We start from the raw sequence: 22,428 nt of genomic DNA on the forward strand, positions 1-22,428 counted from the left end.
GGAGAGAGCTCGAGTGGACTCGCAGGGTATCACTGCCCTCGCAGTGAGGAAGACTAGAAGGATGTCTGTTTCCTAAACTGGTGTGGCATCTGCTTCTTGCCCTTTAAGCCACGGCGACTGACCCACACTCATTTCATGCTCCAGGTAACTTGGGCTTCTTTTTCCCTGGGTCAGCTTCTCTTGCTCTGGTCTTCTTTTTGCCAGATGTGAGTCCTGGCTCCTCACTCCTGTTCTGATTCTGCATCTGGATCTGCTGTTTGTAATTAGATCGCCCCGAGGTCTGAAGAGTCTTTAGAATGTAGAATGCATATAACTTGACATTCAAAGAAGTCATAACTCTGCAGATTAGGCAAAGAAATCTAATGTCTTCTTGGTGGATATAGCCTCATCCTTTCCCTTGTTGAGTGGATCACCCCTGGCTGTTGCCACAGCCCTCTTAGCTGACAACTGGTCTGGTTCAGCCACTGCCCCACCATGAGTGGGGAACTGGCCCCTCTGAGGGTCAGATGCTGGAACCAGCCTTTCTGTAGGGTGAGACAGTAAACATGGATTGGCTCTGTAGAAGGATGTGAGTGGAAGCCTTGATGTTCTGGGATTTTCTCCATTACAGTGATTTTCCAACTCCCTTATAAGTCTACTCAACCTCAGCAGAGATGTATCGTCAGTGTGGGAGCAGATGCACACAGGAGCCATCTGACATGAAAGTGTAGCTTGACGTGCTGGACAGGGCAACAAGGGTTTCTGTGATAGACCCAGATTTTATAGTTTTAGCTGCAGATTTCATCCTAATTATCAGTGTCTGTAGAGACCTTCCCTAGTTCTTTGCCTCTGTTTTGTGGATATTCTTATCATTCTGTCTTCTCATCTGCACCTTAAACTCCTTCAGTTGGATCCAGTTCACTGGGCATTTTTGAGTCTCTTCCCTGTTCCAGGCACTGTGTGGGGCTGAGTGACGTCTTGTAGTAGCTGGTGGGTGGCCAAGTGTGTCTGGTGGGTAGTTCCTTTCTTCCTTCTCTAAAGCCGGCCAAGCACTGGGTGTGAGAGAGCTCTATGTTTCACAGAGTCAGGATATGATGGGGATGGTGATTCCAGACCTCATTCTGGGAGAATTTGGGATGATACACTTCCATTCTGTGTGGCACCTGTGGCTGGGTAGGGACACAGAGAAGGAGGAATGAGAATGGCCGCCCGATGGGAGGAGGGACAGAGTGGCTGTCCCAGTTTACAAATACCTTACAGTTTCTTACTGTGTGCAAAGCTCTCCCACATGTATTCCAGTACTTTATCACTCCCTGTGAAATGATATCCCTGGTCCCTTTTTACAGAGGAGGAAACTAAGGATTTAAAAGGGCTACAAGACAGTTCACAACCTCATAGTTAAACTGCATCTTCTACTTTTGGTAACCCTTCCTCATGCTGCTCCAGCCACGGTGGCCTCCTGGCTGCCTCCCAAACAAGCCCAGTGTTCTCCTGCTTTAGTGCCTTTGTTTTTGCTATTCCTTCTGCCCGGAAAGCTCTTCCCCCATTTATCTACCACATATATACAAATGCCCTCTGCTCCAGGACACTTGATCCCCCTTCCCATTTTTACTTTATCCACAGCAATTTCTACCCTCTAACATATTCACTTGTTAATTTTATTTATTGTCCGTCTCCTTCAGATAGTTTGTAAACACCACGAAAGCTGGGATTTTTGTCTTTTATTAACTGTTGTGTCCCTAATGCTTTGCCCTACTCTTGGCATGGAAGAGGTCCTCAGTAAATAGTTGTTGAATGAATGAATGAAGGTAAAGATCCAAGGGCCAAACCCAGTCCAGCTGACTTCAAGTCCTGCCTTCTATTGACATTACATGAGGCCACTGGATTCTGAAATGATATACAGATTGATGCAGATGTGTGTTGGCATGACTGGTGGAGATGGCAACTTACCATCCTGGAACGCCTTCAAATAGGTCGATTTCTTTTGGCTCTAATACTTTAGAATGTAGAATGCATATAACTTGACATTCAGAATTGCCATAGCTCTGAAGATTAGGCAAAGACATCTAATGTCTTCTTGGTGGGTATAGCCTCATGCCAACGTGCAATCTATACAACTGTATAAAGAGGTTTTATCCCAGTCCCAACTGAGAAAACACAGCCACATGCTGAAGTGGGTCTCAGGGCCTGTTGGCTGCTGAGTTGTGGGGGAGCGAGTCACTTTGGTTCTCTTTGCACAGTGCTCATTGTGGTCCTCAGAGCTGCCAGCCATGTTTGGTGGGCGAGAAAGAGAGAAAGGAGTGTGTTATAGAAAAGAGGAACATTTCACTGTGTCTCCTGCCTCAGAAATACAGGGATCAAGGAACCTGTGGAGCAACATGGGAGCATAGGGGTTTGTGTGCTCTGAGAGGCTCTTGTGAGAGACCATGACTCCCTGCTCCAAAGGAAGTTAGGGAACTAGATTTCTGAGTCAGAACAGTGGATGCCAGGGAGCTGATGGTGTACTAATCTCATTATGAATCTGAGAACTTAAGGGTGAGTGTACAAAAGGTCATGGTGTGACTTTGGACCTTGGTGGGGGCCCTGGGAGTTTGGCCCTTTTAAATCCTTTGGGCCAAGGTATTTGCACTGGGGGAGTGAGTGACTCCTTTGTTCTCTGGCTGCCTCCTTTAATGAAGTCTTTTTTCCTCAAGTGAAACTGACTGACTGGAAACAAGTTTCTAAAACACTGGGCACAGGATCCACCATGTTACCTGGCCTGCAGAGGGCAAGTTTTATCCAGAGTTGCATGTTCAAGAGAAGGTCAGCCCAGGAGAAGGGAACAGTTTGTGTTCAATAGCCCAAGGTCACTGTGTCACAGACTCCTCAGAGCTGGACCCGAGATGGGCTTAGATCTGCTAAGACCTTTCCCGCCTAGAAAGTCCTCAGAACTGTAACCGCCTCATGGTGGCACATGAACAAAGAGGCAGGAAAAGGAGAGGAACCAAGGGTTCTTGAGATTCCGCAAGTACTCTCTCAGTTACTTTATTATTTCTTAAAAAAATATCTATTTATTTATTTGGATCTGAAGAGTCTTAGTACGCGGGATCCTCAATCTTCATTGCAGCATGTGGGATCTAGTTCTCTGACCAGGGATGGAACCCAGGCCCCCTGCATTGGGAGCACAGAGTCTTAACCACTGGACCACCAGGGAAGTCCTCCCTCTCAGTTACTTAAAACAGTAATTTCTTCTCAGTTGTCCAAAACCTTACCAAGTGTGTTTTCTCTGTTTCTACTGATGAAGGAACTAGACCCAGACCAGTAGACTCAGCTATGAAAGTTACAGAGCTCATCAGGGGTAGAATTAGATTGCAAACTTGAAGCTGACTTTCTTCTGGGATACACATGGCCACCTCCTGCCGAGGCTAAGTTAGAACCAGATACACATCCACTTGAAACTTTCTGAAACTGGGCCTGGGCTCCAAGATCCACATAGCTCAGTCCTGTGGTTGAGATTTCCTTGAGAGACTGAATATACAAACAGATAATACCCAGACCATGTGTAAAAATAGAACTCCGACTGACAATCTGCAGAAAGCAACCCAGGAAACTAACTTACTATCCGCAACTCAGACTTGTAGGAAGTAAGCCCTCTGTCTCCTGCAGCCAGTCTAGGAAGCCAAAACCCCTGTGACCAATGACCCAAACAGCCAAGACTTGATTCATAACTGACCACTTCCCTCATCCCCCACCCCTTACTTCCAACCTAGGGCCAACTGGAGACAGTCAAATATACACCCCTACCCAGCCAGTGTCCCTTGTCCACCTCTCTCACCTACAGCTGTCCTAGGTTGGCAGCCTCTAGCCAGGGCATACATGAAGCCTTCCTCTTTTTCCACAGTGAAACTTTCCTGCTCCTCTACCTGCTTTTGCGTCCCTGCCAAATACAAGTGATGGTGGCTAACTCTCTTGCTATAGTTAGCTTTGAATAAAAAAAAATGAAAATGTTTTAATTCACAAAAAAAGATGTCCATCAACAGATGAATGAATAGAGAATATGTGGTACATATATATGATGTGATACTACTCATTCCTAAAAAAGAATGAAATAATGCCACTTGTTGCAACATGAATGGAACTAGAGATGATCATACTAAGTGAAGTAAACCAGAAAGAGGAAGACAAATACCATATGACATCTTCATATGTGGAATCTAAAATATAACATAAACAGACTCACAGACATAGAGAACTGACTTGTGGTTGCCAAAGTGGGTGGGCAAGGGATATAGTGGGAGTTTGGTGCTAGCAGATGCAAACTAGTATATACAGAATGGAGAACAACAAGGTCCTACTGAATAGCACAGGAAAACATCAATATATTAAACATACTGTGATAAACCATAATGGAAAAGATATATATAAAAGAATGTTTATATATGTATAACTGAATCACTTTGCTGTACAGAAGAAATTAGCACAACATTGTAAATCAACTATGTTTCAATAAAAAATTAATTTAAAAAACCCTTTGCTTGTTCACATTTGAATGGCCTTCATTTATCCTTGCTCTTAAGTAATTTCCTGCAAGGAGGTTGCCTAACTCTTCAGACTACACTAATATAGTAGTTTCCTTTGATATGAATCTTTTTGGTGTTTGTGTGTCTTATATCCATAATGAAGCATTAGGCTTTTTGACAGAAGGTACACTGATATTTTCTCTAATGTCTTCTCAAAGAGCAGCACAATCCTATCTACTTAGTTAAGTTGCTCAGTCGTGTCTGACTCTCTGCGATTCCATGAACTGTAGCCCACCAGGCTCCTCTGTCCATGGGATTCTCCAGGCAAGAATACTGGAGTGGGTTGCCATTTCTTTCTCCAGGGGCTGTTCCTGACCGAGGGATTGAACCCAGGTCTCCTGCATTGCAGGCAGACGCTTTAACCTCTGAGCCACCCTACTTAGTCAACACTAATTAATATGTAGTTGATGAATTTATTTTACTTCCATATTTCCATTTCTGTGGCACAGGCAAGCTAGATGTTCACAATTCTTTTTGCTTTTTTGGGGAGCATACAAGAAAATGGTATTTCTCAGGTTCCATGAGGTTAGGCTGGGAATATTGGATTGAATTCTGGTCAATGAGAACATGAGCAAAGGGCTTCCTTTACTTTTTCTCCCCTCCTTGTGACTAGAAGCAAAGAACTCCAAGATAGTAGAGTTGGAAGGTGGAAGCTCCAGAGATGCTCAGAGTAAATCATCAGGGGACTATTGCCTGACCTGCCTCCAGTGGTGAAATGAACAAGAGATGGACCTGAGGTGAACCTCTGAGATATTGTCTCCCCTCACCAAAGTGTTCATGGAACCTTGATTAATAGTACAGTCTCCTTGTTTTATAGATCACTGGGGAGGTCTGTCTACTGTGCCCTGTACCCTCTACTAAAACTTTTACCAACATAAGCAATTTAATGATATTTTCGCCATTGCAAAATGTGTAATTGGTATGATCACTTCAAATACACACGCCCAGGGTCCGTTTCACAGGCACACAGGCTATGCGGTTGCATGGGGCCAGTGTGCTTAGAAGGGTCCCACATTTAATTCTAAGCTCTGATATTGCTGTCTTAAAATTCTTAAGTTTTGAACAAAGGGCCCCATATTTTCATTTTGCACTGGTCCTTGCAAATGATGTAGCCAGTTCTGATTGGGTGAACTGAGAAGCGATTAGAAGTCAGATCAGCTGTGGTAAAGGTAGGGTAGATTGTTCTTTCAATCATGACAAGACTCAATATTTAAATCCCAGAATTTGGGATTTCCCTGGTGATCCAGTGGTTAAGAATCTGCCTTCCAACTCAGGGGACAGAGGTTCGATTCCTGGTCAGGGAACTAAGCATTTCACATGCAGTGGGTCAGAGCAGCCCAAGAGCAGCAACTACTGAGCCTGTGGGCTCTAGAGCCTGTGTGCCCCAGCTAGAGAAGACCATGTGCTGCAGTGAAGGCCCAGCACAGCCAAAAGTAGAAGAAAAAACTAAAAAAAATCCTAGAACTTAATGAATTTGAGAATAACACTTTCATGTTAAAATTTTTCCAAGGAGCTTCCCTGGTGGTTCAGTGGTTAAGACTCCGAGCTCCCAATGCAGGGGGCCCAGGTTCGATCCCTGGTCAGGGAACTAGATTCCATGTGCTACAACTAAAGATCCTGTGTGCTGCAACTAGGACCTGGAGCAGCCAAATAAATAGATAAATAAAAATAAATATTAAAAAATAAAACTTTCCCATAGCCCTCCATTACATAAAATTCATGCTAAGATCAGAAAATCATGACCCAGAAGAAACTAAGGAAGTCCTGCTTCTTTGTTCTCCACAAGGCTGGTGCTGTGGGGAAACATCTCTTGTGGAACATCCATGAGTGTGGGAAAAACTGGCATATATCTTGTAGGTCAATACATTTTCTAAACTTACTTTTTGTGTTAATATATACATATGGATGTCTTGGGCTTCCCAGGTAGTGCTAATGGTAAAGAACCCACCTGCCAATGCAGGAGATGTAAAAGATACAGGTTCAGTCCCTGGGTCAGGAAGATTCCCTGTAGGAGGGCATGGCAACCCACTCCAGTATTCTTGCCTGGAGAATCCCATGGACAGAGGAGCCTGGTGGGCCATGGTCCATAGGGTTGCACAGAGTCAGACATGACTGAAGCAATTTAGCATGAACACATGGATATCTTAAATCTGACTAAAGTGAAATAAGGTATAAAAATATGAACATGGTATCAGTTCAGTTCAGTCGCTCAGCCGTGTCTGACTCTTTGCGACCCCATGAATCGCAGCACGCCAGGCCTCCCTGTCCATCACCAACTCCCGGAGTCCACTCAAACTCATGTCCATCAAGTCAGTGATGCCATCCAGTCATCTCATCGTCTGTCATCCCTTTCTCCTCCTGTCCCCAATCCCTCCCAGCATCAGGGTCTTTTCCAATGAGTCAACTCGTCACATCAGGTGGCCAAAGTACTGGAGTTTCAGCTTCAGCATCAGTCCTTCCAGTGAACACCCAGGCCTGATCTCCTTGAGGATGGACTGGTTGGATCTCCTTGCAGTCCAAGGGACTCTCAAGAGTCTTCTCCAACACCACAGTTTTATCAATTCTTCAGCGCTCAGCCTTCTTCACAGTCCAACTCTCACATCCATACATGACCACTGGAAAAACCATAGCCTTGACTAGATGGACATTTGTTGGCAAAGTAATGTCTGTGCTTTTTAATATGCTATCTAGGTTGGTCATAACTTGCCTTCCAAGGAGTAAGCGTCTTTTAATTTCATGGCTGCAGTCATCATCTGCAGTGATTTTGGAGCCCCCCAAAAATAAAGTCTGACACTGTCTCCACTGTTTCCCCATCTGTTTCCCATGAAGTGATGGGACCAGATGCCATGATCTTAGTTTTCTGAATGTTGAGTTTTAAGCCAACTTTTTCACTCTCCTCCTTCGCTTTCATCAAGAGGCTTTTTAGTTCCTCTTCACTTTCTGCCATAAGGGTGGTGTCATCTGCATATCTGAGGTGATTGATATTTCTTCCAGCAATCTTGATTCCAGCTTGTGCTTCTTCCAGCCCAGCGTTTCTCATGATGTATTCTGCATATAAGTTAAATAAGCAGGGTGACAATATACAGCCTTGGTGTACTCCTTTTCCTATTTGGAACCAGTCTGTTGTTCCATGTCCAGTTCTAACTGCTGCTTCCTGACCTGCATATAGGTTTCTCAAGAGGCAGATCAGGTGATCTGGTATGCCCATCTCTTTCAGAACTTTCCACAGTTTATTGTGATCCACACAGTCAAAGGCTTTGGCAAATACCTTAGTTCATTGAAAAAGTGACTTGTATTTCAGAAGTGGATTTCTTATATATTTGTTATAAATTTTCAATAAATATTTATCTTAAAGTCAATTTATCTGTCTATAAAGTGGTAGTTATTACCAAAATAAAAATTGCTTGTAACTCTAAAAGATATTTCTGTCTGCAGTTATACAGTTGTATATAGGTTAACAAATAGCAAATCATTCATTTGGGAATTCTGTAACCTTATTGTGAAATGTTCTCTCGTAGTAAGAACTTCAGACAAGAATTGCTCTAACAGACCCAGTTGTAATACAGACTCAGTTATATCACTTATTTGAAAGTATATTATTCATTTCCATAGAGTTGTTGCAGAAATTTTTAAAACTAAGTTGGTAGTGGACCTTAATTAAAATATTGCATATAATTTGGCCTAGCAATTATTCTACAGGGAAATTATTTCTTAGAGTAAAAAGCACCTTTCATTGGGAATGTAGTTTAACAAACGATGTTGCACAATGATATTAATAAATATTAGGCATCATTTATGTGCATATCAGAGTAAATAATAATATGATTTGTTGAATTTATAAAACAAAAGATATCATTAAAATATTTACATGTATAAGATGAGACTGGAAAAAACTGATGGGGATATTCACAAGTCATGGTTTTTTAATATATTTTCCTAGAGATGATAGTGGGGATAGGAAAGTTAGGGGGAAAGGGAAAGGATTTAAATTTTTGTAAAAGTAAGTATCTGCTATAAAAGCACAAGTGTTTTCCACCTCAAACCTTACATATATACTCATATTAGAAATGATCAATATAAAAATGATCATCATTGTTAATTATGGAAACCACAGAGTAAATTGTTCTATTTTTTCCCTTTTTTTTGAGATTGTTCAGTGTATTATAATAAGTTTTGCTATTCAGGTAATCAAAACAACAAACAATAAATTTGGACAGGGAAAATTGTAATGATTAGTTGTGTGTTCTATTTCTAGAGTTATATAAGTTTCAAAATTCCATGTTTATATAATAATCCCTCATATAGACAGGCAACAGTTCATTGCAGAAATATGACCTGTCACCAGTACTCAACGTTAAAAAAATATGATGAAGCTTGAACCTGCTTTTTAAGTTTATTCCCACAAAAGTATATGTAAGTTCTGTTCACATTTATGTGGAGCTGGCTACTTCCACGTGGATAGGGGACTGTCAAGAGTCATCTCCAACACCACAGTTCAAAAGCATCAATTCTTTGGCACTCAGCTCTCTTTATAGTCCAACTCTCACATCCATACATGACCACTGGAAAAACCGTAGCTATATCTTAAATGTTTTCTCTTCATGCTCTCACATCTCCTAATGGGTCTAGTTCTTCAGGGAAGGTCAGCCTCTTCTCTACAACTCAGAGAAGTGGACCTCCCATGGGTCTGGGTAGCTCTCTCTGTCCTAGCAAGCCCACATGGACATTCTGGTCCCTCAGTTAGATCTGAAGAAGAGGAGCTGGTTTGGAGAAACCTTTCCCAGAAATCTCTTCACATACTTAATCAGATATTGACAAAGTGGTGGTTTAATTTTAGCTTTTCTCTTAATGCTCAGTGTAAAGCTGCCTTAGGTACTTTTCCAGGGGTGGAGGGTGACTGACAGAACGGGATTTGAGCACTCCTGCCTCGGTCCTTGTCCATGGTACCTTCCCATATCAACATTACCCTCCCTTCATGCCTAAGCACCCCAATTAACAATGACTACATCCCAGCTGACCCAGGGGTTCTTTAGTTGTCTACCTCCCTGAACCTCTTCAGAGAAATACTAAATGAAGTGAAGTGAAAGTCACTCAGTCGGGTCTGACTGTTTGCAACCCCATGGACTATATGGTCCATGGGCTTCTCCAGGCCAGAATACTGGAGTGGGTAGCTATTCCCTCCTCCAAGGGATCTTCCCAACCCAGGAATCGAACCCAGGTCTCCCGCGTTGCAGGCAGATTCTTTACCGTCTGAGCCACAAGGGAAACCCAAAGAGAAATACCAAAGAGACTCTAAAATGATACAACAGAGCTCTAAATCCCAGCCTTGTTTGGAGGCATGCATGCTAAGTTACTGGAGTCATGTCCGACTCTTCACAACCCTATGAACTGTAGCCCACTAGGCTTTTCTGTCCATGGGATTCTCCAGGCAGGAATACTGGAGTGGGTTGCCACGCCCTCCACTAGGGGATCTTCCCGACCTAGGGATTAAACCTGTGTCTCTTAAGTATCCTGCATTGACAGGGGGGTTCTTTACCACTAACACCCCCTGGGAAACCCTAGTTTGGAGGGGCCTTTGCATAAAGATACAACCATTCAATTCTCCCTATACCTCCTCCCCTCAGTTTCCAGAGGTTACTGTGGCTCATGGTCAAGGGCAGTGACCTTTATCCTGACCTCCGAAGCAACCTCACAAGACATAGATTTGCCCCTGAAAAGATAATAACGCCCTTCTTTCCCTAAAAAAAAAAAAAAAGAATTCTCTCTAAAATTGGCGGTGAGGGTCTGGCAGAAGGAGTATGGGCTTTGGGGACTGGAAGATTAGTGTTAGCATCCCAGCTCTGGTCCATGTGCTTGAGGGGAGCACCCAAGCTCCCTGAACCTCATTTCCTCCTGTGATATGTCCTACTGTTGTTGTGAGAATGATATGAAATGCTTTCTGTTAAGAGTTGGCCCAGGATGAATGCTCTGTATTCATTGGGTCTCCCTTCCCTTATTTTATCACCACAACCTTGGTGAAATCTCTTTTCAAGTCCCTTAGGTCTTAAAGCTCTTTTTGGCATGTTTGACATGGTCTGCTTGAAAACAGGCACAAAGCCTTTCCTTTTGATGATTTTCTAAGGAAAAGAACAAAGATATTCTGGTTTTGATTCATAAGAATGAATTTATAGCTTTTATATATGTCCAACACAATTTCATTCTGTCCCACCCCTTTGTATGTTTTGTATGTATGTTGGCCCTCTTCACATAGTTAATATCAGTCCACATGCACTGGTCCACCCCATTAGCCTGTGGGCTCCTGGGGAACTGGCACGTGTCCAAGTTGTTAGGATGGAAAAGAACTGTTTTTCACCCTTGTAGCATCTTCTGGCTGGTCTAAGAATTAAATTGACATGAGACAGATTAACAGGAGAAAATTGAATTTAATTTCTTGGGTACGAGAATCCCACATGTGTGAGAGGTTCAGAGAAAAGTAAAACCAGGTAAAAATGCCATCCTGAGCTAAGGAATGGGATAGGGACTTGGGGCTCTCAAGGACAGGAGGGTCAGTCACAGGGCGGCAAGAAGAAGAGCACATGTTTGGTAATTAAGTGTTTGCCCTGCCTTACAGACAGCAACTTAGATCAAATTTATCCCTGAAAAGAACTCTTTTCCTGGGAAAAATCTCCAGTTTAAATTCTTCTAGGTTAGTTAAGGGAGGGGAAGTAGCTTCTCTTGAGTCCAGAGGGTCTCAATGGCCACTTGTCAAGGTGGCACATCTTGGGAAGGCCTGTTCTGAACCCCCACAAAGTCACCTTCACATTCTCAAGTTCTGGCACAAGGCCTGACTCAGAACAGAAGGTTGTGCAAGTTTGCTGAGGGAATGAGGGAATGCCTGGAACGTAGCTACAGCTATGTGACCTGGAAAGATTTTGTTCACGTCTTCCCTGGCTGACAGTTGGCTGCCTTGAATTTTATGCTGCATTTAGACATTTCTTTTGCCTGGGTTTTCCAGGAAGAAATAACATCAGTTGTAAGAAATGAATATATTCAATTTATTTGCCAGTTCCTTGGAGGAAAACACTCATCCACGATCAATTCTGTTGATTTGATCAGATCAGATCTTCCTTATTTAGAGGGCAAAGGCTACAGTAAATCTACCCACCCCACTCCCCTCCCTATTGCTTGCCACATTCAGTTCAGTTCAGTCGCTCAGTTGTGTCCGACTCTCTGCGACCCTGATGCTGGGAAAGATTGAGGGCAGGAGGAGAAGGGGACAACAGAGGATGAGATGGCTGGATGGCATCACTGACTCGATGGACGAGTTTGAGTAGACTCCGGAAGTTGGTGATGGACAGGGAGGCCTGGCGTGCTGCGATTCATGTGGTTGCAAAGAGTCGGACACGACTGAGTGACTGAACTGAACTGAACTGATAGCACTCCAACCACGCCTATGTACCTTATAAACACCATATCCTTTAATCCGGAAAACAAACCTGCAAGATTGTTGTTTGATTTGCCCCCCCCACCCTGATATACTATTATGAAAAGTTCTAAACATGCAGAAAAGTTGAAAGAATTTTTTCATGAATACCCATAGACTCACCACCCAGATTCTACAATGAACATTTTGTCATACTTGCTTATGGACTTCCCTTGTGGCTCAGTTGGTAAAGAATCTGCCTGCAATGCAAGAGACCTGGGTTCGATCCCTGGGTTGGGAAGATCCCCTGGAGAAGGGAATGGCATCCCACTCCAGTATTCTGGCCTGGAGAATTCCATGGACTATTCATGGGGTTGCTTGCTTGCTTTATCACACACTCTCCATCTGTTCATCCTGCTATATTTGTCAATCCACCTTATTTTTGGTGCATCTTAAAGTAAGGACAAATATATTTTCAGTCTTTATTTTACAGATTCACAAAGTTTTAGAGAGGTTAAACATTTTGCAAAAGGCAACATGGCAAAGTGGTAGAAATAGCATTTAAATTACCCATCTGCTTACTGCAGAATCCATTGATCTGTCTGCTCTACCATCCTGCATTTGATCAATACTTGTTGAATGACTTAATGAATGATGTCGTTTGTGAAGAGCATCAGTAAATAAATGCTGGTTTACTGGCAAAAGAAAAGTGCTGTGTCCACATTTTGAAGGTTCCCTTTGATAATTAAATAAATATTACTTACTGAACTATGAATTTACATTAGAATTTACATTAATATGGGGGAGGTAGACAATTTAAAAAAACAAATTTAAACATTGGAAAACTTTAGAAAGTGATTATTCTATGAAAGAAGTCAAACAGGATGAGGGTCTCGGTAGGGTCTGCATGCTGAAGCTGACACTGGCTGGGCAGGAGGGAGAGGGGAGCACCCAGGAAAGTGATAGCAACTCTGGGGTGAACCAGATTGTGAGCAGATGCCAGCCTTGAGGGACAGCTGGAGGAAGTGTGCTTTGCCCAACAGGAACAGCAGGTGCAAAGTCACTGAGGTGAGGATGATTTAGGCATGCGTGGGGGAGAGATTTAGGTCATGCTGAGCAGACCAGGGTCAGAACAGATGAGCTTGCAGAGGGTACGGCTGGCCTCACAGGCTGAGGAAGAAATCTTAAATGTAAAGAAAGTGAAGTCACTCATGCTAAGTCGCTTCAGTCGAGTCCGACTCTTTGTGAGCCCATGGGATGTAGCCTGCCAGGCTCCTCCATCCATGGGATTTTCCAGGCAAGAATACTGGAGTGGGTTGCCATTTCCTTCTCCAGGGGATCTTCCTGACCCAGGGATTGAACCCAGGTCTCCCACATTGCAGGCAGACACTTACCATCTGAGCCACCGGGGAATCTCTGGTGTAAATACAGGTGCAATAGGAAACCGCCAGAGAATTTTCAGAATGGCGAAGTGCCAAGATACGTAAAGATTACTCTAATTCACTATGGGAACCAGACTTTAGGAGTCAAGAATCAAAGCAAGGTACCTGTGTAATGGGCAGAATTGTGTCCTCCCAAAATTTACATCTTGAAACCCTAACCCCTAGTACCTCAGAATGTATTTGGATCTTTACAAAGGTAATTAAGTTAAAAGGGGTCATTAGGATGGCCCCTATTTCCATGAGATTGATGTCCATATAAGAAAAGATTGGGTTTCCCTGGTGGCTCAGATGATAAAGAATTTGCTTGCAATGCAGAAGACCGGGATTCAATCCAGGGTCAGGGAGATTCCCATGGAGAAAGGAAAGGCTACCCACTCTAGTATTCTTGCCTGGATAATTCCATGGACAGAGGAGTGTGGTGGACTACAGTCCATGGGATCGCACAGAGTTGGACAGGACTAAGTGACTAATACTAACTACAAAGAGATTAGGACACAGACACACAGGGACGATTATGTGAAGACACTGGAAGAAGATAGCTATCTACACACTGAGGAGAGAGGATTCAGAAGAAATGAACTTTATTGAAAATTTGATCTTGGACTTCCTGCCTCCGTAATTATGAGAAAATAAATTTCTATTGCTACAGACACCCAATTTCTGGTATTTTGTTATGGCAGCCCAGCAAACTAATACAAGTAGTTCATGGCCTATTTGAGCGATGATGGTGTTGCAAAGAGAAGTGGTAAGATTTAGGATCTATTGGAAGCAGAGCCAACAAAATTTGCTGATAGACTGGACATGAAGGAGAGAAGAGTCAAGGTCAGAGGTGACTCTTAGGATCAGGTTTGAGCCATTGGTTGAGTGGAGGTAGGGAAAACTTGAGGAAGAAGTCATTGGGGTGGAAGTCTAGAGTTCTGTTTTGGACAAGCTAGGTTGAGCAATTGAGCAAGCAATGGCATATGAACTCTGTTGAGCCCTCCTGGTAACTACAGAAATAACCGATTCCACTGAGCATCTGATAGGTGCCAAGAACCATGGGAGGAACTTACGCTAAAAGAGAAGAATACAATGTAGACCTTGTGATCCTAAAAGCCAAGAACTTGTTTTAAATCCTCAACCATGTCCCACAGGATTGAATTTTTCTAGTGGCCAAAGTCAGAAAAAGAAGTCTTGACCAGAGCTTCAAAGATAAAACAAATCTTGGGGGTGTTTTTGGGACCAGGTGTATGTAATGCTTGTCTGAGTAGGAGTCAAGAATGTGACACTGCCTACATAGTCATGTTAAATGATCAGAACTTAACTGAACATGTTTTTGTTAAGATGATTTCATTTGTCTAGGACGCTGCATTCTTAGAACAAAGAAAGTCAGGGACAGAAATGTATTATAAGTTTTCCACCTTCAGACTCAACCCACCCAAGTCAAGTTTCACTAGGTTCTTTAGCCTGTTATTGTATTTTACCTTGTTTTTAATTTGATTTTACTGTAAATTACTTCATATCTGTTTTTTAAATAAGTGGTAATGTTGAGAAGATGTAATCAAAATCCATGGTTTAAATGACAGTAAAAAAGTTGCATTACCCCTGAGATCATGAACAAATGGTGCTTGACACCCATTAGAGTGGTGCCAAGATGATGGAGATGTAGTCCTCTTTTTGTCTTCTTAGGAATGGAGAAGCAGAAATCCATACTGCCTTGGCTTCTTGCTCTAGGCCATAGAAACTTGGCCAACATGTTTTGTCCCAGGTATGGTTCTGGGTCTTGGGCAAGGTCCTAGCCTAGCCCCTGATGGCAATTCTTAGGTTTAAATTTTTTTTGGCTCAATTTTTCTTTAGCTCAAATTCTTTAGCTCAATTTTCCCCTTTTTGCTTTCCATGGTAACATTTGTTTTACTTTTCCCAATCTTTTCCAGGATCCTCTTAGTTAGATAATGATGAATATAGAAATTTTGACTCTGACTTTTTTTAACTTAAAGTTGTATTGTGAACATTTTTCAAGTCATAAAAAATTGTTTGACATTATATGCCAATGGTCATTGAATATTTCATCATCTGGACACATACTAATCTAAGCAAGATTATAAATTATTTCTCTTTAAAGATAATGGTGCAATTAGTGATTGCAATGCAAATTTGAGTATTTTTGACTCTACTAAACAATGACATTTTTATGGACAAAGCAATATTTCTGGGCCACATATTTTAATTCTGTTCACCATTTGTTCTGTCTATAATTCTTCTCTCCTTCATCCCTTCTCCTATGCTTGATACTCACTACATGCCTGCATGCTAAGTCACTTCAGTCGTGTCTGACTCTTCGTGACTAAGGACCGTAGCCTGCCAGGCTCCTCTGTTCATGGGATTCTCCAAGAAAGAATACTGGAGTGGGTTGCCATTCCTTTCTCCAGGAGATCTTTCCAATCCAGAGATCAAACCCACATCTCTTAGATCTCCTGCACTGGCAGGCAGGTTCTTTATCACTAGTGCCACCTGGGAAGCCCATAATGGATGTAGCATTTTTATAGATGTTTTGACTTTATGCTTTGAAATGTGAATAAATTTTATGTGAATTATGGTAAATGTCTATGTATTGCATTTATTCATTTTTACTTCAATTGAATTTCAATCATTATATTAATAATTAAATTAATTAGCTAATTCAAATAAAAATAAAAATATAGCTTGGTATTAAATGAAATGAATACAGAAATACTAGTATTTTCATTGCATACCAGTATTGAGATCATTAGTTGCATGGAGTATCTTTGCAAATAAATCTTTCCACAAGATTATAGAATTCGATGCCCCAGTATAGGGGGTCATGTGAAAAATTCTCCCACAGCTCAGGGCTGTGATTCTGAATAATTTGCAGCCATCCTTCCACCAGACTGTCAGAGCTGTGTCAGCCTTAACATTTCCTTCTTTTCCAAAGTTGTCAGGAAGCTCACAACTAAGTTTTGTGTGCAAATGCTACAGACTTTATAGAGGCACTTTTTTCATATTTTTGGGGGTACTTTTCACTAGGTTCTTTATCCTGTTATTGTATTTTACCTTATTTTTAATTTGATTTTACTGTAAATTACTTTGTATCTTTTTTTAAAAAATAAGTGATAATGTTGAGAAGATGCAATCAAAATCAATGGTTCAAATGACAGGAGCCTAGAGTTAAATTATCTTTGGTCAATTGACCAGGTGACGGCAGTGTATTCTCTCCTCTCAGTTTTTGCATTTTCTTACATTAAAAAAAAAAAAGCCATTGAGCATTAAGCCTGCACCAATATTCCATTGTCAGTGAACTTGTCCCCCCTTTCCCCTGGTTGATGTGTAAGATTTTTGCTGTTTTGATGTTGATCTTATTTATTAATGATGGAGGACCATGGCAGCCCTCCTTTGCCATAATGTCAAAGATCCCAGATCCATCTGCAAACTGCTCATAGGCCATAGACTAGCTGAAGAATTGTTTTAACTGGTCTTGTGAGTTTCTGCTTCTCATCTTTTTCAGTTACTTCCCAGGTACTTAGCACAGCCTGTGGACTGTCATCATGATGAAAGGGATGTTGAAGTCAGTGGTGGTGCGGTAGTGTAGTCAAGATTGCGATATACATCTATGAGCATTGAAAGGTAGCTATGTTTTGGACATGGCCTGGCACATAACAGGTAATTCAATAAATATTACAGAAGGGAGGAGGGAAGGAGGAGGAAGAAAGGTAGGAAGGAAGGGAGAGGTAGAGAGAGGGAGGAAGAAAAGGGGGGAGGAAATGCCATAAAGTGAGAGAAAGCTCCTTACTCATAAATGATAAGTGGGAAAAGAAAAAAAGTGACCTTGATGTCTTCCTTTGGCCTGTAAAAGTATTATTACTTCTAGAGATTTCTCACATTGCTTGCACACATGGTATACCTAGAAATGTCTCGTAGCTTGAACAAGCAGTGTCCTCTTCCTTATTCACTCTGTACCCAAGCATTGAAAGCAGTCCTAATACTATGCTTCAAAAGAAACAGTGAAAAACTTCCCAGTGATCACATTATCTATGGATGCTGAGAGTCACCCACACAGTCCTTCTCCTCTCTGCCGGGGGCAGAAGAAATCCAGTAGCGGGTTCTTTCTGTTCTCCCAAGCTCTCTGCAGTAGGTGAACACACGACTGGCTGGGATCTGGCCTCTCTCTCTTTTCTGGGATTGTGGCACCTACACCACCTCACACATCTGAGAATCTACAATAACTCTTCTCCCATACGATATGACCTGGACTCTGTGCTCTTCCTGATTCATCATCCTAAACCTGCAATCTCTCCCCACGAAATAAACAACAACAACAGCAAGAATCCACAGTCTTAGAAGAGGGGAGAAACACGTCTCTTCAACTTTCCTTGAATTTGCCATTTATTTTTCTCATTATTAACCTTCTCGCAGAAATCACAGGAAAAATAAGAGAAAAAAAGTAGAGTCTCATACCTGATAAAGTGACTCAAAATATAATCCCTCTGTATTCTTCTGTCCCAACATCCTTCTGTCTAGTGTTTAGTAAACACTGGAACGAAATGTAGCAAAAACAGGGTAAGCAAAATTAAGCCTTGATTCTACCACTTGCAAACTGAATGGACTTGACAAGTTATTTCTCAGAGCTCTCCTTTATTGCTCTGCAAACTGGTGTAACAACGCTACTGCACAGAGCTGTTGGCGGACTCAAGATAATCCATGTAAAGCACCTGGAGCACGCTGGACTTTGAAGTTCTGGAGCTGTTGTTAATGCGCAGACCTCATTCATCTCTACTGAGTCGGAGAGGTGCTCTGCCTCCACCCAGCAAGCAAGCTGAAAGCACTGCAGAGGAAAAATGTGTTGAGAGGGTGCCATTCCCAGAACTAACAAACGTTCACTGGAAAGTCCCTTGGTGCCCATAAGCCATTACAAATCTACCAACCTTGAGTTCGTCTAAGCACGTTTTTAAGCAATTTATATTTTTCAGCTCATAAAACTTACTGGAGTAACAAGTTCCACCTGTTAGTCATAGTCCATAAATCTCGCCTTCACTAACAGGACAGCCTTCAGGGAAGGTAATAAGACCCAAGAGAAGGAGTTCAGATACTGTTTTCAAGTGTGGGCTGAAATTGCCATTTTCTATCTGTAAAAGGGATTAGATAGATGGCTAACCTCTTTGATTCTTGGGCTCCTAAATATGAAGCAGGAATAGTAGAACCTAAGTCACACATGGGTCAGCCTCAGAGATTTTAACCCATTCTTGCTTCTTTCAAGAATGCTTTTTCCTGTAGATAGGTATCTACATGGCTTGCTTGTTCATTTCATTAAAGTTTTTGTCCGAAGCACACATAGAAGAACTATCCCATGTCTATACCATAAACACCTAAAAAGCAAGACAAACTTATTTTAGACATTGGACAATAAGCAGCAAAGTTACTGAGAGTAGGAAATAGTAAGGATGAGTTTTAGGAAGGCACTGGCTTTCTGCTGAGTTTGAATAAAATTATATGGGCTTTATGAAGGCACTGGCTGTTTGGGGTTAATTTCTGGAACTTTGGAAGAGGCAGGAAAAGCCCACACTAAAACTAAAATCTTGCTAAGTTGAAGAGACTAGGATAAGAACAATAGAAGACAGAGCTCACTGGAATTTGTGGGGAAGAATAACAGAAAGGAGAGTGCTAAGCAGAGAAAATCCTCCCCAAATCTGTATAAGTTTCCCTTTTCTGCCTTTGGATGAACGCTAATTTGTGTATGCACAGAGTTAAATTCTACAGGACTGTGCAAAGAACAGCTGCTGGAGAGCTCTAAATGGAACAATTTCCATAGCTCACACATAGCTGGGAGACATTTGAGTTTCTACGAGCCAGAGCGGAGAGAACATACTGAAAACTGATGACCTTCAGTAGACCCTAGACAATACCCAATAATTGCAGAATATATATTCTTGTCAGGTGCACATGGAAACACTCTTAGATGATATGCTGGGCTATAACAAGACTAAATAAATTTAAAAGGACAGCAATCACATGGATATATGCTCTGACGTAATGAAACTAAAGTATAAATCAGTAACAAAAAGATATCTGAAAATCCTAATATTTGTAGATTAAGCAACAAACATGTAAATATTCCAAGAGGCAAAGAATAAATCATAAAAGAAATTAGAAAAATTTAATGGAATGAAATAAAAGTAAAACATAAGAAAAATTGTGGGATGCAGCTGAATCAATGCTTAGAGAGAAATGTATGCCTATATATTCTTATAGTTTTTAAAAAGAGAAAGGCCTAAAATCAATTATCTAAAATTTCACCTTAAGAACAATGAGGGAAAAAAAGAGCAAATTAAACCCAAAGTAAGGAGTAGAAAGAAAATAATAAAAATGAAAGTGGAAATCAATGAGATGGAGAATGAGAACACAGCAGAAATTTTAAATAAAAGCAATAAACCTGAATGAATTGACTCTTGGAAAATATAGTTAAAAAAAAAAACAGGGTTTATCTCAGGAATGTAAGATTGGTTTATCACTAGAAGATCAGGCAATATAATTCACAGTATTGAGAGACAAAAAAAAAACAATGCAAGTATTTTTTTGAGCTAGAGAAAGTATTTGAGAAAATATGACATCTGTCTCTCAGAACACTAGAATCGAAAGGAAACGTCTTTAACATGTCAGGGTAATCTGCAGCAAATAAATGAACAAACGAAACCCTTCAGTGATATGAGACTGAGTGCTTTTCTCAAGACTGGGATAATCTCATCAATTCTATTTAACAATCTATTGAAGAGTCTAGTAAATACAATAAGATAATAAAAAGAAATGAAAGAAATACAGACTGAAAAGGAAGAAGTAAAACTTTTTATTATCAGATGATATTATTACATACATAGAAAATCATAACAAATACTCAAAAAAATTTCCAGAATTAGCAAATTTAGGAAACAATGTAATCAGTAAAACCCAATTGCAATTATATTTAATAATAACAAACAATTTATAAATAAAATTTAAAATGCCATATGTGATAATATCAACAACACAAATACTTAGGGATAAATTTAACAAAATATGTGTAAGACCAGGATACAGAGAACTATAAAACACTTTTGAGAGTAATTAAAGAATTCCTAAGTAAATAGAGAGATAATTCATGTTTACAGACTAGAAGATTCAATATTTTTATTTTATTTATTTTTTTAACCGTCCCTAGTGGTACGCACTTTATTTATTAGAAGTTCAGCTTTCTTTAAGTGCAAAAAAATGCCCTTGAAGTAAGAAGATTCAATATTTTTAAAATGTCAGTTATCCCCAAACTGACCAGAAAGTCAATGTAATTCCATTCAAAATCTCAGCAATTTTTTTAAGAAATTAATATGATTTTAAAATGTATGTGAATGCAATATACCCAGAATATCCAGAGGAAATCTGACACAGAACAACATTATACAGCTAATTTCAAGACTTGCCACAAAATTAGCAACTTTCTCTGTAAAAGGCCAGAGAGTAAATATTTAAGGCTTTGTGTACCATATACAACTCTTTAAAGATATAAAAGCCATTTTTAGCCCATAGGCTGTACGAAACAAAATATAGACTGGATTAAACTTAGAGACTATAATTGGCTATATGACGAAACAGTGTGGAAATGATGTAAGGATAGATACACATGTCAGTGGAACATAACAGAGCCTGGAAATAGACCCACACATATATGGTTGACTGATTTTTGGAAACAGAGCCCAGGTAACACAATGAGAAAGACATTCAGCTGCACTGTCCAAGAAGACAGGGTTGGAGCTGGAGATATAATTTAGAGGCAGGAGTCTACATCTTCTGGTTTTATAAGCCTTCAGCAAGAGGAATAATCAATCATCTTTCAGTCAAGCATTCAACCTTCTTTACTGTCTCTAAATCCCTTATTGGTTGCTTGGTTGTTTACTGCTATTCAATGCTAAAAACAGAAACACAGAAAAGTAACCATAACATGGTTTTACAACTTCTGAGAACACGCTTAATGAAATCCTAATTTCTACCCTGCCAAGAAACCTGCTGCCCTTTCTCAGTGTTTAAGAAGGCTCCTTTACAACTGGACCACTCCACATCTTCATCCACTCCACTAAGTCACACATCCCCAACCCTGTCTTCTCTGGCAGCATAGCCGAATCTCGTCCACAAGCCAAGATTTCACGAACAAAGACCTGTTCACTCTCTGGAAGGAAAAAAGAAGCCCAGGTCTCAAAGACACAAAGTCCTACTAAAAAGTAGAAGGAAACATGGGTTTTCCCCAGTGACGAGACTGCTTCCAAGAAAATAAGACCTAGTTAATTTTTGTGTGTTACTTTATTGATTTTTCAGAAAATCAATTGCCTTATTGTCAGAATAAATAAGAAAATAAAAACAACTCATAATCTCACCACTTGAAAATTAATGAATTAATATATTTGTTATACACAGAACTAGAACTAATAGGTGAAGCAGAAATTGAAAGAAAAAAAATAACAACACATAATATGCCAACACATAAATGGGTAAAAGATGTGACAGCTAATTCACAAAAGAGGAGCTAAAAATTGATAAACAGCTTTACTCTTTCTGAAAGTCTCAAATGGGATTCTCTGGTGCCTCAGACGGTAAAGCGTCTACCCGCAATGCGGGAGACCCGGGTTCAATCCCTGGGTTGGGAAGATTCCCTGGAGAAGGAAATGGAAACCCACTCCAGTATTCTTGCCTAGAAAATTCCATGGATGGAGGAGTCTGGTGGGCTACAGTCCATGGGGTCGCAAAGAATCGGACATGACCAACCTAGATAGCATATTAAAAGCAGAGACATTGCTTTGCCAACAAAGATCTGTCTAGTCAAGGCTATGGTTTTTCCAATGGTCATGTATGGATGTGAGAGTTGGACTGTGAAGAAAACTGAATGCCGAAAAATTGATGCTTTTGAACTGTGGTGCTGGAGAAGACTCTTGAGAGTCCCTTGGACTTCAAGGAGATCCAATCAGTCCATCGAAGGAGATCAGTCCTGGGTGTTCATTGGAAGGACTGATGCTAAAGCTGAAACTCCGATACT

General features: G+C 40.9%; 1 long non-coding RNA gene across 1 annotated transcript; it reads right to left on the reverse strand.

Annotated features, from left to right (window-relative positions):
• Positions 1-1,012: 1,012 nt before the first annotated feature.
• Positions 1,013-18,225, reverse strand: LOC122422592. The gene is made up of 3 exons (XR_006263891.1): positions 18,089-18,225; positions 17,835-17,910; positions 1,013-1,148 (listed from the first exon to the last, which is right to left on the reverse strand). It is a non-coding gene; the product is annotated as an uncharacterized LOC122422592 (long non-coding RNA).
• Between the last annotated feature and the right edge of the window lie 4,203 nt (positions 18,226-22,428).

Source organism: Cervus canadensis, chromosome 20, assembly GCF_019320065.1.
Source record: "Cervus canadensis isolate Bull #8, Minnesota chromosome 20, ASM1932006v1, whole genome shotgun sequence".
NCBI classification, from domain to species: domain Eukaryota; kingdom Metazoa; phylum Chordata; class Mammalia; order Artiodactyla; family Cervidae; genus Cervus; species Cervus canadensis.